This window comes from Macaca mulatta, chromosome 3, assembly GCF_049350105.2.
Source record: "Macaca mulatta isolate MMU2019108-1 chromosome 3, T2T-MMU8v2.0, whole genome shotgun sequence".
NCBI classification, from domain to species: Eukaryota; Metazoa; Chordata; class Mammalia; order Primates; family Cercopithecidae; genus Macaca; species Macaca mulatta.
Genome location: NC_133408.1, coordinates 190,300,325 through 190,316,133, shown reverse-complemented (window position 1 = coordinate 190,316,133; position 15,809 = coordinate 190,300,325).

Here is a 15,809-nt window from a genome sequence, read left to right as displayed (position 1 = left end):
GTCTCTTGTCTTCTCAGGTTGCTGCTCTAGCATGGAACTTCTGATCCAAAGGCAGTTGGGGCCTCAGTAATTTCAACCTGCATCGCCTGGGGTAGTCTCCACCTATGAGTGGGGACTGGGTGGAGGAGAGAAGCTTCCATTCTCTCAGCTGCACTCATCTACAATTTAGCCTGTGCGAAATGGGGGCTCAGGAATGCTGGTGGCCTGCCCCTTCTGGGGAGCCATTGTATTCCTTGACTGGGAGCTGGGTGGACAGGGAGCCGTGTTTTCCTGGCTACATCCATCCAGAGTGGAGCTTCTGTTAAGTGAGTTGGGGGGATAGAGGAGGGAGGAAGTGAGTCATGGTTCAAGTGTCATAGATTCTCATTGTTCTTATTGGGAACAATTTCCAGAGACTTTAAATGCTTAAAAAATCATTTAACTAGATATGAGTGTTTTGCTGGGGAGCTGGTCTGCAGAGCTCCTCATACTATCATTCTGGAAGTGGTCTCTGCTTTTTTCCTTTCTTCTTTTTTCTTTCTTCCCTTTCTTTTTCTTTCTTTCTGTGTGTAGTTTTTGTTTTGTTTTGTTAACCTATGAATCAACAGCAGAAGATGTCAGATGTAAGGAATGATGGTAGGATGTGGGATGCTGTTAGTAGGTATACCAGCTGATGTTGAAGACACTACTCTTACCAAGGAAAATATGATCAGAATAATAAATTTTTAAAGTATAGTGAACAAATTCTTCAGTAAGACTGAAGGTTAAAAGTAAAAAGTTTCAAAGCAATACTTTTCTTGGCTCTTCTTTATAAGAATTTATTGTCTAGTGAGCTAGTAACCCTTTTTCTTTATGACTTGATTGCCCCCCCATGCTAAAATACTTGCTATTTTACTTTTCCTTTCACTGACATTTATATTCCTTTGCCTTTTAGTAGTTTTACAAGCTTTGAAACAATGTTCAGACAATTTTAAAAAGTAAAAATAAAACAATGCTAAGGATAAAATGATTGATGTTTTAAATATATCAGCTGCTATAAGGCACTTTGTCCAATTTTCATAATAATTTTGTCTTCATTGTGTTAAGAGCAAAGATTTAAGATTTACTTTCTTAGTGCCATAAAAATAAGAGCTATTCAGCTGGGTTTCTGAAATATTAAGTGCAATGCAAAAGTTTGTTTGCCTAATATCCCAGGATATTTTGCCAAAATATCCTTCCCCAGACCACAGCCACATCTTCCTACTAGATTCCTGGGCAACTAGAAACAATGGTAAAGGAAAACAAGGTCACACTAATTTTTTTTTTTTTTTTTTTGAGACAGAGTCTTGCTCTGTCGCCCAGGCTAGAGAGCAGTGGCACAATCTCGGCTCACTGCAAGCTCCACCTCCCGGATTCATGCCATTATTCTGCCTCAGCCTCCTGAGTAGCTGGGATTACAGGTACCCACCGCCACGTGTGGCTAATTTTTTTTTTTTTGTATTTTTAGTGGAGATGGGGTTTCACTGTGTTAGCCAGGATGGTCTCAATCTCCAACCTCGTGATCCACCCGCCTCAGCATCCCAAAGTGCTGGGATAACAGGCGTGAGCCACCGCGCCCGGCTAAGGTCATACTAACTGTTAGCTGGGAGTGGATCCCAAACCTGTTGAAAGAACCCACCAGCTTTCCTTTAAGGAGGTAATGCCACAGACCACAGCAGATTGAGGGTTATTCTGCGAGCTTCCACTAAAGTTAAAACATGTGTGGAAGGGACAGAAGAGAGGATAACAGGTTTGCTGGCCTGTTTACCACCTGGGGAGATGTGGATGCATGATGAAGAAGAAAAAGAATCAAAAGGACTGGGGCTCATCACAGGTGGGAATAGTATAACATTAGCTCTTCATTCAGAGCCACGGTAGAAAAAAGAGAGAAAACTGCATCTGTGGACTGAATTATTCCTCTCAGCCCTCTACCCCAGTGTCTCTTCTTTTTGGGAATAGAGTAGAAAGCCAGGGAAATGGTGGGGATCTAGGAGGAAGCAGGCGTCTCCTCTGACTTGCACGTCCCCATATTTCACTGTCCTTTGGTAACTCACTGTGTTTGACAGCCACATCTGTGGTCAGCTAGGGTTGCAGCTGCTCCTCTTGGTAGCTAATGGCCATAGAACACCAGGGGCGTCTTAAAGCCCCTTCTGTGATCCCTACCACTGCTCCTGGGTATACTCCCAGGGTCTGTTACATGGGTAACATGCACTTCGCAGCAAGATCTCCTGGAATGGGTTAGGACAGGAATATTAGGCAATTGCAAACCTATACTTCCCAGCATTCCTGTCTTCAATTGTGGCCAATTACATAGTTATGGCAGCCTTGTATTGTTACAATACAATCTTCCTCTATGCTTAGGAACCTCTGTGGAGATGGTTGTGTTACTTTAACCAAAGACAAGAGAAGACTAATCTGCAGAATTAAAACAATTCCCTAGTTCAACAAATCAGTGCTGCTTTTCTTGCCAATAGGAGACGTGTTTGTATTTCTCCGTGGAAATCCTTGGGGTAAACATGTTGCTTGTTCTTCCAATAAAGAATTGAACCACCAGAGGGCCTCAGGCGACTCAGGAGGTTTGGGAAGAGACAAAGGCACATGCTTAGAGGGGCTGGAGAAGGCGAGGGAGAAGGAAGGGAGCCAAGTTAAGCATGTCACTGACCAGGGGCTTTGGAAAAGACAAGACCTGTAGGAAGGCAGGCATGTGGCCATTCTGTCTGTAGCCTCCTATTCCTCCCTGCTTTCCCCAGCTGCATCTACCTGGATCCTGAATTTGAACCAAGTAGTCCAAACGGCCTGGTCACCTGAGCATCCACTCTGCAGGAACCGCAGGTGAGGGCGGGGTGGCGGGGTGGGGGGAGCTCAGCGGCGCCATCTAGCGTCCAGCCAGCGGTGGCTCTGGGAAAGCTCATTGTTTTGTTCGCCAGAGGAGGAAGGGAAGGTTGGTCCTCAGCGCCTGGACGCCTAGTAGACGAGAGGGGATGACATGATGAGTAAAATAAGGAGAGGAACACGCCAAATCCCCTTTCATAATGATAGGACCACGCCAAATCCCCTTTCTTTTTAAAATTTGACATATACTCTTGAATATATATGTATTCTTATAAAATATGGTTATCTGGCATGTATTTATGTATATTGATATAAAGCTGCATATTTAAAAATAGTACTTCTTTCATCTCTCTCCATCCCTATGGTCTTCGTTGTTTTCAGTAAAATGATAATTTCTGGATTACTTAGATGTTGCTATTATGATCCAACCCTTGAGTAAGGGAAGTTGAGAGCTGGTGAAACATCCCTGTCAATATTTGTTCATGCCATGTTTCCTTTGAAAGAGTTTGCAGATAAAGGCATCAAATAACTGAAAAAGTAACAAGTTTACCATCTTTTACTTGAGAATTTGTATATGTATTTTTAAGAAAGCTTTTTAGTTTTAGCATAATTATAAACTCACAAGAGGTAGCAAAAAGAGTACAGAATTCTGTGAACCTTCAACTGGATTTGTCCAATGGTGACATCTTGCAATGGACTGAGTGTGTCTCCCCCAAATTCATGTGTTGAAATCTTAATCTCCATGGTGATAGCATTAGGAGATGGGGCCTTTGGAAGGTGATTAGGTTATGAGGGCAGTGCCCTCATGGATGAGATTAGTGCCCTTATTAAAAAAAAGACTCCAGAAAGCTCTCTTGTCCCTTTTACCATGTGAGGACACAGCGGGAAGATGGCCAGTCCTTGCACCAGGAGGCAGGTCCTACCCAGACACTGAAGCTGCCAGGGCCTTGGTCTTGGACTTCCAGCCTCCAGAACTGTGAGAAATTATCTTATGTTGTTTATAGGCCACTTAGCTACGTGTTTGGTTATAACACCCTGAATGGACTAAGATACAGATAACTGGAGTACAATGTCAAAACCAGAATATCGACATAAGTACACACTACTGTTAACTAGACTACAGAAGTTATTTGGTGTTCACTGCTTTTAAACCTGCACTCATCTCTCTTTCTCTGTGTGTGTGTGTGTGTGTTTGTGTGTGCATACAGTTCTATGCAAGTTTATGTCAGGTGTTTTTGTCAGGTGTGGAATTGTGTAAGCAGCACTTCGGTCAAGATGCAGAGCTGCTCCAACACCACAAAAGAACTCCCTCTTGCTACCTCTTTTTATTAACATCCATGCCACCACCCCACTCCATCCCCACCCCCTGGAAATCCCTAACGTTTTCTCCATCTCTGTTGTTTTCTTATTTTGGGAATGCTATATGAGTGAAATCATATTGCACGTGACATTTGGAGTTTGGCTTTCTCCCCCACTAAGCATACGCTTAGCGACGTCTGTGCTGGTTGTTGCATGTATCAGTTGTTTATTCCTTTTCATGACTGAATAGTATTTTATTGTGTCAGAGTTTGTTAAACTATTTATACACTGAGGGACATCTGGGCTGTTTCATATGCTGTTATGAGTAAAGCTACTATGAACATTAGCATACAAGCTTTTGTTTGAATGTAAGTTTTCATCTCTCTGGGATAAATGCCCAGAAATATCATTGCAGGGTGATATGGTGAGTGTTTAGTTTTATAGGAAGCTACCAAAGTATGTTTTCATTTACATCAGTAATGTGTAAGTGAATCAGTTTCTCTGCAACCTCACCAGCATTTTTAAATTTAACTTTCCTAATTGGTGTGTAGAGACATCTCAACGTGGCTTTAATTTGGATTTCCCCAATGACTGTGTGTGTGTGCATGTGTGTGCATGAGTGTGTTTGTGCGTCTGCACGTGTGTGTGCGTGTGTTTGTGCACGTGTGCGCATGTGTGCATGTGTGTCGTGTGCACGTGTGTGTGTGCTTGTGTGTGTGTGTGCGTGCTTGTGTGCATGTGTGTGCGTGCGTGTGTGTGTGTGTGTGTGTATGCTCAGCTGATGGCTCAAGCTGTTAGATTCTTCAGGGTCTATCTCAGCTTTTGAGTGAGGCTCTGCTCTTCTTTGGGTGGTTCCGAGTCAGTGACTGAGCCGAGTGACAGTTCAAGGGCGGGACCATCTCTACCCCCTACAGGAGTCCCTCCTCACGCCATCTTGGTTCTGGCCCCTTTTCATTTTCTTTCCCAGGTGTTAGCTCCACAATAAATCTAACTCCATTTCAGCATCTCAGTGTCGGCTTCCTGGAGAACCCAACAAGTACAGCATGTTTCTTGGTGCTTCATGGTGTACATTAAGTCCATTTGACTCATCCATTCCTCCAAGGATGGATACTGAATTTCCTTCCAACTCCCACTGCCATGACCAATGCTATGACGAACATCCTTGTTCTCATCCCTTCATAGTCCTGGGGGAGAATTTCTTTCAATTAGGTATAATTTGTAGTGTGCTTTCTGAGTCATAGAATGTATGTATGTTCAATTTCACCAAGTACATGTAGGCTGTGTTACAGAAAGGCTTCATCAGTCCACAATTCCAAAGGCATGAAACCCACCTTAGACCCATGTTTGTGTTTCTGAAAGTCCTGCTTATATTTGGTACTAGATAATTTTCTAATTTTGATCCTATCTTGATATATTTGTTATTAATTTGTTTTTTTCTGTGAATTACTACTTGCTTATATACTTTGCCATTTATAGAATGGGTTTCTGACTTTTACTTACAGATTTGCAGAAGTTCCCTATATATTCTAATTATGAATCCTTTGTCAGTTTGAGATGTTGAAAGTATCTTCTCCCTCTCAACTTTGACTATGGTTTCCTTTGTTGAATAGAAACCTGTAATCTTAATGAAATCAAATCTGTATTTTTTTTTTACCTTGTGGTTTATGATTTTTAGGTCTTGTTTAAGAAAATTTCCACCTTTAGGTCACAGATATTTTCCTACATTTTTAGTTTTACTGTTTATGTATAGATTCTTACTCTAGCTGAAGTTCATTATGTATTATATCAGGTAAGGGTGCAGTTTTATTTTTCTCCACATTATGGGAGCTTTCCCCACTATAACCTACTAAACAGTCAGTTTTTTCCTGTTTATTTGTAATTTCCTTATATTCATGGGTCTCTGAGCTCTTTTTAGTTCCATTGGTCTATTGGTCTACTCTTGAGCCAATACCATGATTTAAAAAAATTTCCATGGCTTTATAGTGTAATTTAATATTTGATGGGACCAATCTCACTTCTTTGTCCTTCTTTCGGAAAAATGATTTCACCATTTGTGAACCCATTTTTCGTATGTTTTAGAATAAATTGGTTAACCCCTAAAAAATTCTAGTTAGGATATTGATTGGAATTGGAATTATAAAAAACATTTGAGGAGGATGGATATTTTTACAATGTTAAGCCATACTATCAAAGAGCATGGGTTATCTTTTTATTTATTCATATATTTCATTACATTATGATCTCAGAACATGGTCTGTATGCTTTCAATTCTTTAGAATTTGAGACTTCTTTTAAAATCATTATTTGGTCAGTTTAAAAATCATTATTTGGTCAGTTCATATAATATGAATGTTATATGTACACAATATACACATGCATTCTTTGGTTTGTGGAGGGTTATATATAAATATGAGTTTATTAAATGTCTTATTTAGATAATCTATGTCTCTGCTTGTGTTTTTGTCTACTTGATCTATCAGTTCTGAGATTTATGTACTAAAATCAGCAATATTGTTGGTTTTCTTCTTCTTGTTTGAGATTATGTTGTTAGATGCATATATGTTATGTATATTGTATCTTCTTGGTCTATTATTTCTTTCATCAAGATATACTATACCTCTTTCAAGCAGATACAGAAGTCGAGAGAAGGATATAATGAACCCTTTCAAATTCATCATCCAGCTTCAACTATTCATGGCTACTCTTATTTTATCCATACTACACAAACTCTTCCACACCCCTTCTACTGGATTATTTTGAGGTAATGACAAATATAATATCATTTAAAAAGTAAATACACTAGCATCTATCTATAAAAGATAAGGAATTCTTTTTAAACATAATCACAATATCACCATCATACCTAAAATTAACAATGATTTCTTAATACCATCAAATATCAGTGTTCTAATTTTCCAATTGTCTTATAAATATTTCTATGATCTTTACTTAAATTAGGATCCTAATAAGATTCATACCTTAAAATTAGCTGATATGCTTCTTGAGTTTCTTTTCATCTGTAGGTATAACATATCTCTATCTCTTTTGATATTTCCTGGCTATGAATTCTATTTAGTTATATATTAGGATGGCTACCATTTTGTAATTAAACTTTTTAAAGATTACAAAAACATGAGTAACTGTTCATATATGAGTAACTGTTCATAAAACATTAAAACACCTGTGAAAGTATGTTTTTTGTTTATATAAATAGAATTCTACAATGTTTATTATTCTGTGACTTGCGTTTATCACTTAACAACAAATATTGAAACATATACTTTTTAAAAAATCACAGCTTTATTGATATACAATTCACATACTATACAATTTATTCTCTTGAAGTGTACATGCAGTAGTTATTAATATATTTACAGAGTTGTGTGTCTATTGCCACAACCAATTTTAGAATGTTTTCATTACCTCTAAAAGAAACCCTATATCCAATTCTCCCCAATCCTCCCAGACCGTGGCAACCACTAATCTACTTTCTGCCTCTATGGATTTGTATATTATGAACACTTCAAATAAATAGAGTCATATTCTATGTGGTCTTTTCGTTTGTCTTCTTTCATTTAGCTAATGTTTTCAAGGTACATCCATGTTGTAGCATGTATCAGTATTTCATTTCTCCTTATTGCAAAATAATGTTCCATTGTTTGGATATATGACATTTTGTTAATTTAATTATCAGTTGTTGGATATTTGTTTTGTTTCAACTTTTTGACTGTTATAAATAATGCTGCTATGAACATTCATGTACAACTTTTTGTATGGACACGTGTTTTCATTTTTCTTGGACACATACCTAGGGGTGAAATGTCTGTATTCTATGGTAGTCTGTAGTAGTCTGTCTAACCTTTTGAAGAACCGCCAGACTGTTTTCCAAAGTAACTGCACCATTTTATATTCCCACCAGCAATGTATGAAGTTTATGATTTCATCACATCCCCACCAACACTTGTTGTTATCTGTTTTTCTGATTATAGTCACCCTGGTGGGGATGAGGTGGTATCCCATTGTGGTTTTGATTTGCATTTCCCTTATAGACTAATGATGTTGAGCAGCTTTTCATGTGATATTGGTTACTATGTATCTTCCTTGGAGAAATGTCTGTTCAGATCCTCTGCCCATTTTTAAATTGGGTTACCCATATCAGATATATGATTTGCAAGTATTTTCTCCCATTCTGTGGGTTGTCTTTTCATTTTCTTAATGATATCCTTTGAAGCACAAAGGTTTCTACATTTTGATGAAGTTCATTTTATCAACTGTTTTCTTTTGTTGCTTGTGCATTTGATGTTATATCTCAGAAATCACTGCCTAATTATGGCAAGGTCATGAAGATTTATGCTTACATTTTATTCTAAGAGTTTTAGCTGTTACATTTAGGTCTTTGATTCATTTTGAGATAATTTTTATATATGATAAATACTAGGGTTCCAGTTTCATTCTTTTACATGTGTATATCCAATTGTCCCAGCACTGTTTGCTGAAAGTCTATTTTGCTATTGAATTGTTTTGGTAATCTCATCAAAAGTCAACTCTAAATGTGAGGGTTTATTTAATTAATTAATTTATTCTGAGACAGGGTCTCACTCTGTCACCCAGGCTGCAGTGCAGTGGTGCGATCATGGCTCCACTGCAGCCTTGAACTTCTGGGCTCAAGCCATTCTCTGCCTTAGCCTCCCAAGCAGTTGGGACAACAAGCATGAACAACCATGCCTGGCTAATTTAAAAAAACTTTTTTTTTTGAAGAGACAGGGTCTCTCTATTTTGATCAGGTTGATCTTGAACACCTGGGCTGAGCGATCCTCCTGCTTCAGCTTCCCAAAGTGTTGGGAGACCAAGTTGGGAGGCCAGGTTCCCAGGAGAATGGGCCCTGCAGCATTCTGGGGACTGAACACAAGTGCATGGTGATCATTCTGCCAGTCCTTGCCTTTCTAGGCCTGGGAAGCTGGGGACTGGAATGCTGTTGCCACTTGTTGACCTCACCTGCAAAACACAGCATCAGCAAGGGCAGAAAGGCAGTTTCAGCATCCCTTTCATCTTCCAAATCTTGCTCAAATGCTCCTGATTGGTAGGAACTAATTCTATACAGAGCTCTAGATATAAAGCATTCTGGGAAATGGAGAGTTTAACTTTCTAGTTGCTGCAGACAGGAAGAAACATTAGGAGGGAAATAGAATAGAGGTTAAGGAATCATCCATCATATTTGCCATGAGTCCAGTGACTTGGGAAATGACTGTTCTCAGTTCTGGTGAGACTGTCCAGAATTCTGTCTCCATTTCTTTCGCTGAAATGTAGAGATATAGAAAAGATTTGCATTGTGAGCTAAATTGTGACCCCCTCAAAAGATGTATTTGAGTCCTAATCCCTAGTTCCCATGAATGTAACCTTATTTGGAATTAGAGTCTTGCAGATGTCGTTGAGTTAAGATGAGGTCCTACTGGAGTAGGGTGGGCCCTAACCCCAATGACTAGTGTCCTTATAAAAGGAGAAACGCAGAGACACAGGGACATCCAGGCGAGCCATCCACGTGAAGAGGAAGACGGAGATCTGAGTGATTCATGAGCCATCCTTTAAATCATCACCTGTATCTGTATTGCCTCTCAATGTACAGCCAGGCCAGTAGCTACAGGGAGCTCAGAATATTCAGGCTGTGCTCTCAGTTCCCTGCTACCTCCTACTTATGTCCATACTTCCTCTCTTGGGGACAAGTTTCCATCTCAGCAGGGGCTCAGTGAAGGCTGTGGTGATATTGGGATGCTGGGTTAGGATCATGGCTGGGGCAAAGACTTTTTTTTTGATATAGAGTCTCACTCTGTTGCCCAGGCTGGAGTGCAGTGGTACAACCACGGCTCACCGTAACCTCTGCCTCCAGGGCTTAAGCAATCCTCCCACCTCAGCCTCCCAGGTAGCTGGGACTACATGCATGTACCACCACACGCAGCTAATTTTTGTATTTTTTGTAGAGACTAGGTCTTGTCATGTTGCCCAGGCTGGTCTCAAACTCCTGGGCTCCAGCTATCTGCATGCCTGAGCCTCCTGAAATTCTGGGATTACAGGCATGAGCCACTGCACCTGGCCTCGGGGCAAATACTTTGAAACCCATCCAGAAAACCTAGGCCAGATCCTGCATGGGCAGCAGCAAGTCAATAGAACACAGGTCATTCACAGTAACATAGAGAGAGGGGACAAATTCCAGACTTTTCTGGATCTTCGAGATGTCCCTCACTCTCTGTAACTTTTCTGGGCTCAAGTGCACAAGCTCTGTGATTGGTCTTAGAGCTTAAATACCTGTTACAATGCAACTGTTAAATGTCACCATCAAACTCAGTTATTGACATCCTAAACTATTGCTCTGGGCTCAGAGAAGGGACAAGCAACAAGTTTTTTTTGAACATGTTGAGAGTATAGCTGGGCATGATAGCAAGCACCTGTAATCCCAGCTATTCGGGAGGCTGAGGCAGGAGAATCACTTGAGCCCGGCAGGCGGAGGTTGCAGTGAGCCAAGATCGCATCATTGCACTCCAGCCTGGGCAACGAGAGTGAGACTCCATCTCAAAAAAAAAAAAAAAAAAAAAAAAAAAAAAAAGACTACTGTTTTCAAACCTGGCTTCTCTCTCAGAAAGATCTGTAGAGCTTCCCGAAAACACAGTATTCAGGACCACCTTGGATATTCTGATATGACTGGTGTGGCATTGGTGTGGCATGAATCAGCACAACACTGGGATCCTTAAGAAGGCTGTGTAGGTGACTCTGGTGCGCAGCCAGGGGTGACACTGCTGGGATAGAGAAGGGCAGCAAAGGAAACATAGAAATGGATGCTCGAGAATAAGCATCACAAATCAACAGAGGGCAACAGGGTGAGAACTAGGGGCAGTAGGAACACAGGAACCAGAGTGGACAAGTGCTCTTGGGGATGGACGGGGAAGGCTCATTCCACCAGAAGGTGGTCGGAAGCACAGGGGCTTTTGAGCATTGTGGCCTGGGATTTTTCCTCCTAGTTGTGAAGGGGCCCTATTGCAGTGTGGCTGGAAGGTTGTTGGTTTTTGACAATTTCCCCCTTCCCAACAGGGGTAGGCCACAGGGAGAGGAGCGAGACCTTGGTGTCACAGATCTGCTTCGAGGCTCAGCCTTTGGATGTGCACTGCTGCCAGTTCTTGATTATTAAATCCCATTGTGGTGGAAGCATCGTCTGGTAATATCCAGAAACTCCTCTTTCATCAGAACTGGGAATAAGTAAGGCGGCCGTGGGTGAATTTCAGCCTCTGATTTGTGGGTGGGAGCTGAGGGGCCACTGAATGGCTGAGCAAATCTTCGTTGTGCATGGTCACTATCACTAGAAAGCCACAAGGTCGATGACCAGGGTGACTGGAAAGGAGGTAGATTAAATAATCCCCTGAGATTTTGGAGGAGTGTGCAGAGCAAGACATTGGATTTAGGGTAACTTCCAGTCTCTTTTTTGGGGTCTTGTTTCTTGGATTGTCACCTGCAAGTGGCCTTATCCAGCCGGACCACAGTGCATGCAGTTCTTCTAGGACAGCAGACGCTTCAGGAACCACAGAATGTGGGGCACTTGATGTCCCTGGGATAGCTTGGTGCCTCTGTGCAGACCATTGTCCAGAATGTCCTTCTCCCTTCAGTTGATGTTAAAGCTCAAACTCTACCTCCTTTTATAAGTTTTCTGTGACTTTCCTTGAATGAATTAGGAGGGACTTTCTTCACTATTCTTGAGTTATTCTTTACATGACTTTTTCTTACAGAAAAACAAGCTTCTAGAAACCAGAGACTATTTCTTTCATCTTCGTATCCCCAAAACCTAGAGCAGGCTCTAATCCATAGCCATTTAGTGTTTGTTGAATGAATGAAAGAGCCGAGTCATCACAGACATGTAAGTTGTGAATGTGTGTTCACACGTTCTAATGAGTGAGGCTGTGACACTGTGAAAGAAAGAAGACTCTGCTGCGGGGCCGAGTAGTCCTGATGCGTCGCTGGAGGTCGTATTTGATTATAAGGCTGGTGCCTTTCAGAAATGACAAGAACAGGACATACATGTGCCACTCTCTCCTCCCACACCCACAGCAGAGTTTTCAAACTCACTATAGTATTGTTAATTACTGAGCCTTGTTGTGAATTAGGAATCTTTTGTGACACAGCCACTACAGACAGCTTAATGATGAAAACTAGGATGAGAGAGGAAAGCTGTTTTCCATCAAGAGCATGTTCTCTTTTGCTGGCAAGTATGGATATTGTGGTGAAAGGAGAACATTTTTACCTTGAGAGCAGAATATAAGGAGTTTCTAAAGTGGCAGGTAAACTGGAGACACTGCTCCAAGGTGTAGAAAATTTAGGAGACTGGAACCAAAGACAACTTTTCAAACATGATTGCAGCTTCAGCAGAGGTAGAGCTGCCTTTACTGTAAAGGAAATGAGTCATGCAGTGGCAGTTCTGAACCATGGCCCCTCTCACTCGTTCGCTGGTCCTCCCATTGAGATGTGGGGTCTATGTCTTCTTCCTTTCCATTTAGGTGCAATGGTGACCACTGACCAATAGAGTATGGCAGAAGTAGTCATGGGATTTCTCAAGTTAGGTCATAAAAGGTGTGCTGCTTCCTTCTTGTGTATGAGAACACCCATCTTGAAGCCCTGAACCTCCATGCAAGAGTTTGATTACTTGAGACCGCTATGCTGTGAGGAAGCCCCAGCCCCATGGGGAGGCCACACATAGGTGCTCAGTCTATAGTTCTAGTTGAGCACAGACCAGTCCAGATGCCAGATATGTAAGGGAAAAAGCTGCCAGACAATTGCTGCCTCCAGTATTAGTATCCAAGATACTATCAGCTTCTGAGTCCTCCCAGCTGAAGCCCCAGACATCATGGATCAGAGAGAAGCCATCTCCAGGGTGTCCTGTCTGAATCCTTGTCCCATTGAGTTCATGAGCATAATAAAATAGTTGTTATTTTATGCCACTAAGTTGAGGTGGTTTGTTATGTAGCAATGGATAACTATAACATGGAATCAGCTCTCAGGCAGTGACGGGGGATCTTGTGAGTTTTGCAAACCAATGCTTGGATGCCCTAGCAAATAAGCATGAGGGTTTAGTAGGCAACCTTTTAACATCTGGGCTAAGTTCTTGGATCAGACATCTGAACCTAATATATATATATATATATATTTAACTTTTAAGTTCACAGTGCATGTGCAGGTTTGTTACATAGGTAAATTGCGTCATGGGGTTTGTTATACAGATTATTTCATCACCCAGGTATTAAGCTTAGTACCCATTAGTTATTTTTCACTGTCCTCTCCCTCCTCCTACCCTCCACTCTCTAACAGGCCCCAGTGTGTGTTGTTCTCCTCTATGTGTTCTCATCATTTAGCTCCCACTTATAAGTGAGAACATAAGGTATTTTGGTTTCCTGTGTTAGTTTGCTAAGGATAATGGCCTCCAGCTCCATCCATAACTCTGCAAAGGACAAGATCTCTTTCTTTTTTATGGCAGAATAGTATTCCATGGTGTATATACATCACATTTTCTTTATCCAGTCTATGATTGATGGGCATTTAGGTTGATTCTATATCTGTCGCCCAGGCTGGAGTGCAGTAGCGCAATCTCGGCTCACTGCAACCTCCGCCTCCCGGGTTCAAGCGATTCTCCTGCCTCAGCCTCCCAAGTAGCTGGGACTACAGGCGCCCATCACCACGCCTGGATAATTTTTATATTTTTAGTAGAGATGGGGTTTTACCATATTGGCCAGGCTGGTCTTGAATTCCTGACCTTGTGATCTGCCCGCCTCGGCTCCCCAAAGTGCTGGGATTGTAGGTGTGAGCCACTGCACCTGGCCGATTCCGTGTCTTTTCTATTGTGAATAGTGCTGCAGTGAACATATGTGTGCATGTGTCTTTATAATAGAATGATTTATATTCCTTTGGGTATACACCCAGTAATGAGATTGCTGGGTCAAATGGTATTTTGTCTTTATACACCTGATATGTTTTCATGAGATATCAGATTCGTCCTGGCCTCAGCCATTAGAAATTCCAGGTTATGGGATGTAACCACCTTGAAGTGGCCCCAGGACAGGGAATCCATGCAGTTCAAAGTAGCAGGTCAATTACCAAATGTATGACCAAAAATTATGAATGTCTCCCCCTAACTGGGAGAGGCACAGCAGTTCTCCCTGCTGAGGAGGGTCCGACAACAGGGACCTGAGTGTACGTGGTGCTCAGGGAGAATTCACTGCCCAGGAAGAGCTGACCTTCCAGGCCTGGGGAGGCTGTGTGCTTGGGAATGGCAGAGTCGCACATGGACAATCATTGAGTGAGTCCACAGAGGCCAAGCTCTGCCTACTTGAGGGTTAGACCAGGCTTCCAGTTTTTTGTTTAAGAAGTGGCATCTTGCTAGGTTGCGCAGGCTGTGGGCTTGGACTCCTAGGCTCAAGAAATCCTCCTGCTTCAGCCCACTGAGTACTTCCAGTTTTTATTAAGAAACAGAAGATGAACATCTGAGGATATCCCCGCCTCGGCACAGGAGCCCGCAGGCCTCCCTGTCTGTCCCTCTGGGCTGTCACCCCTGTGACTGTGGATATCTTGAGGTCAGGGACTTCCTCTTCCTCGTCTTTGTGTCCTAGGCCAATTACATTCTGCTTAAGGGAAGGAGGAACAGTGAGAAATGCTGAAAAGTAGAAGCTGGGGTGTCAGGGAGGGAGGGGGAAAGTAGTACCCGTGAGGACCATTCGGGATGGGGCCTGGGAGGAAGCGAAGGGGCCCTAGGATTCTTGGGGCTGCTTTCTCAGGGGTGAGGTCAGGTCCTTCTGCCATCTTGTTAGGGGTGGATGTTGTTGGGAGATGGCACTGTGGTGGCCGCAGGAATGGCCAAAATAATTATTTGGGGCGAGATGCAAAGACTCAACAGGGCAGGGAAGTAAGAATGTGATTTGAGGCTTGTATATCTGAGGCTCTCAGCTGCTAGTCACTCAACAAGGACTGCCGAGTGCCCGCTGAATGCACAACACCAACAAACAACTGTGAAAAGTCACCGAGGTAAAGTAAGCGATAGCTTTGGTCTTCCAGCTTTCCTCGGTGTCGTGGGTGATGACAGTCACACACCCACAACTCAGTGTGTAAAGGAGCCCCTGAGCCTCTGGTGTCTCCACCCCCTTGAAATGTTTATCAAAACCACACACACTCTTCCTTTCTGTCTTCTTGGAGGAAGAGAAAGGCTGGAATCAGTTCTGTTGAATTGTCCGGTTTGAAAAGATCCAGGACCCTGCCCCACATGACCTGACTCACCTGCTCCTGCCTCCCCGTCACTGGGTCCTGGTTCTGCGGCTGGCCGTGGGTGACTGAGCTCTGAGCAGGGCTGGGAGGGACAGTGTCAGATCCCCCATCTGTTTGCTTGTCTGCTTTCCTCTCTCAGTGGTCCCCCATGATAGAAAACTCCACATCCATTGTATTGGCTCCTATGGCTGCTATAAACACCGTACCACAAACTTACTGGCCTCAAACAACACCAATGTATTATTTTACCATCTGAGGTCTTCAGGGCCTTATTCCTAATGGAGGCTCTGGGGGAAAATCTGTTTCCTTGTCTTTTCCAGTTTCTAGAGGTCGCTTTCATTCCTTGGTTTGTGGCCCCTTCTGTCATCTTCAGAGCCGGCAGTGTGGCATCTTCT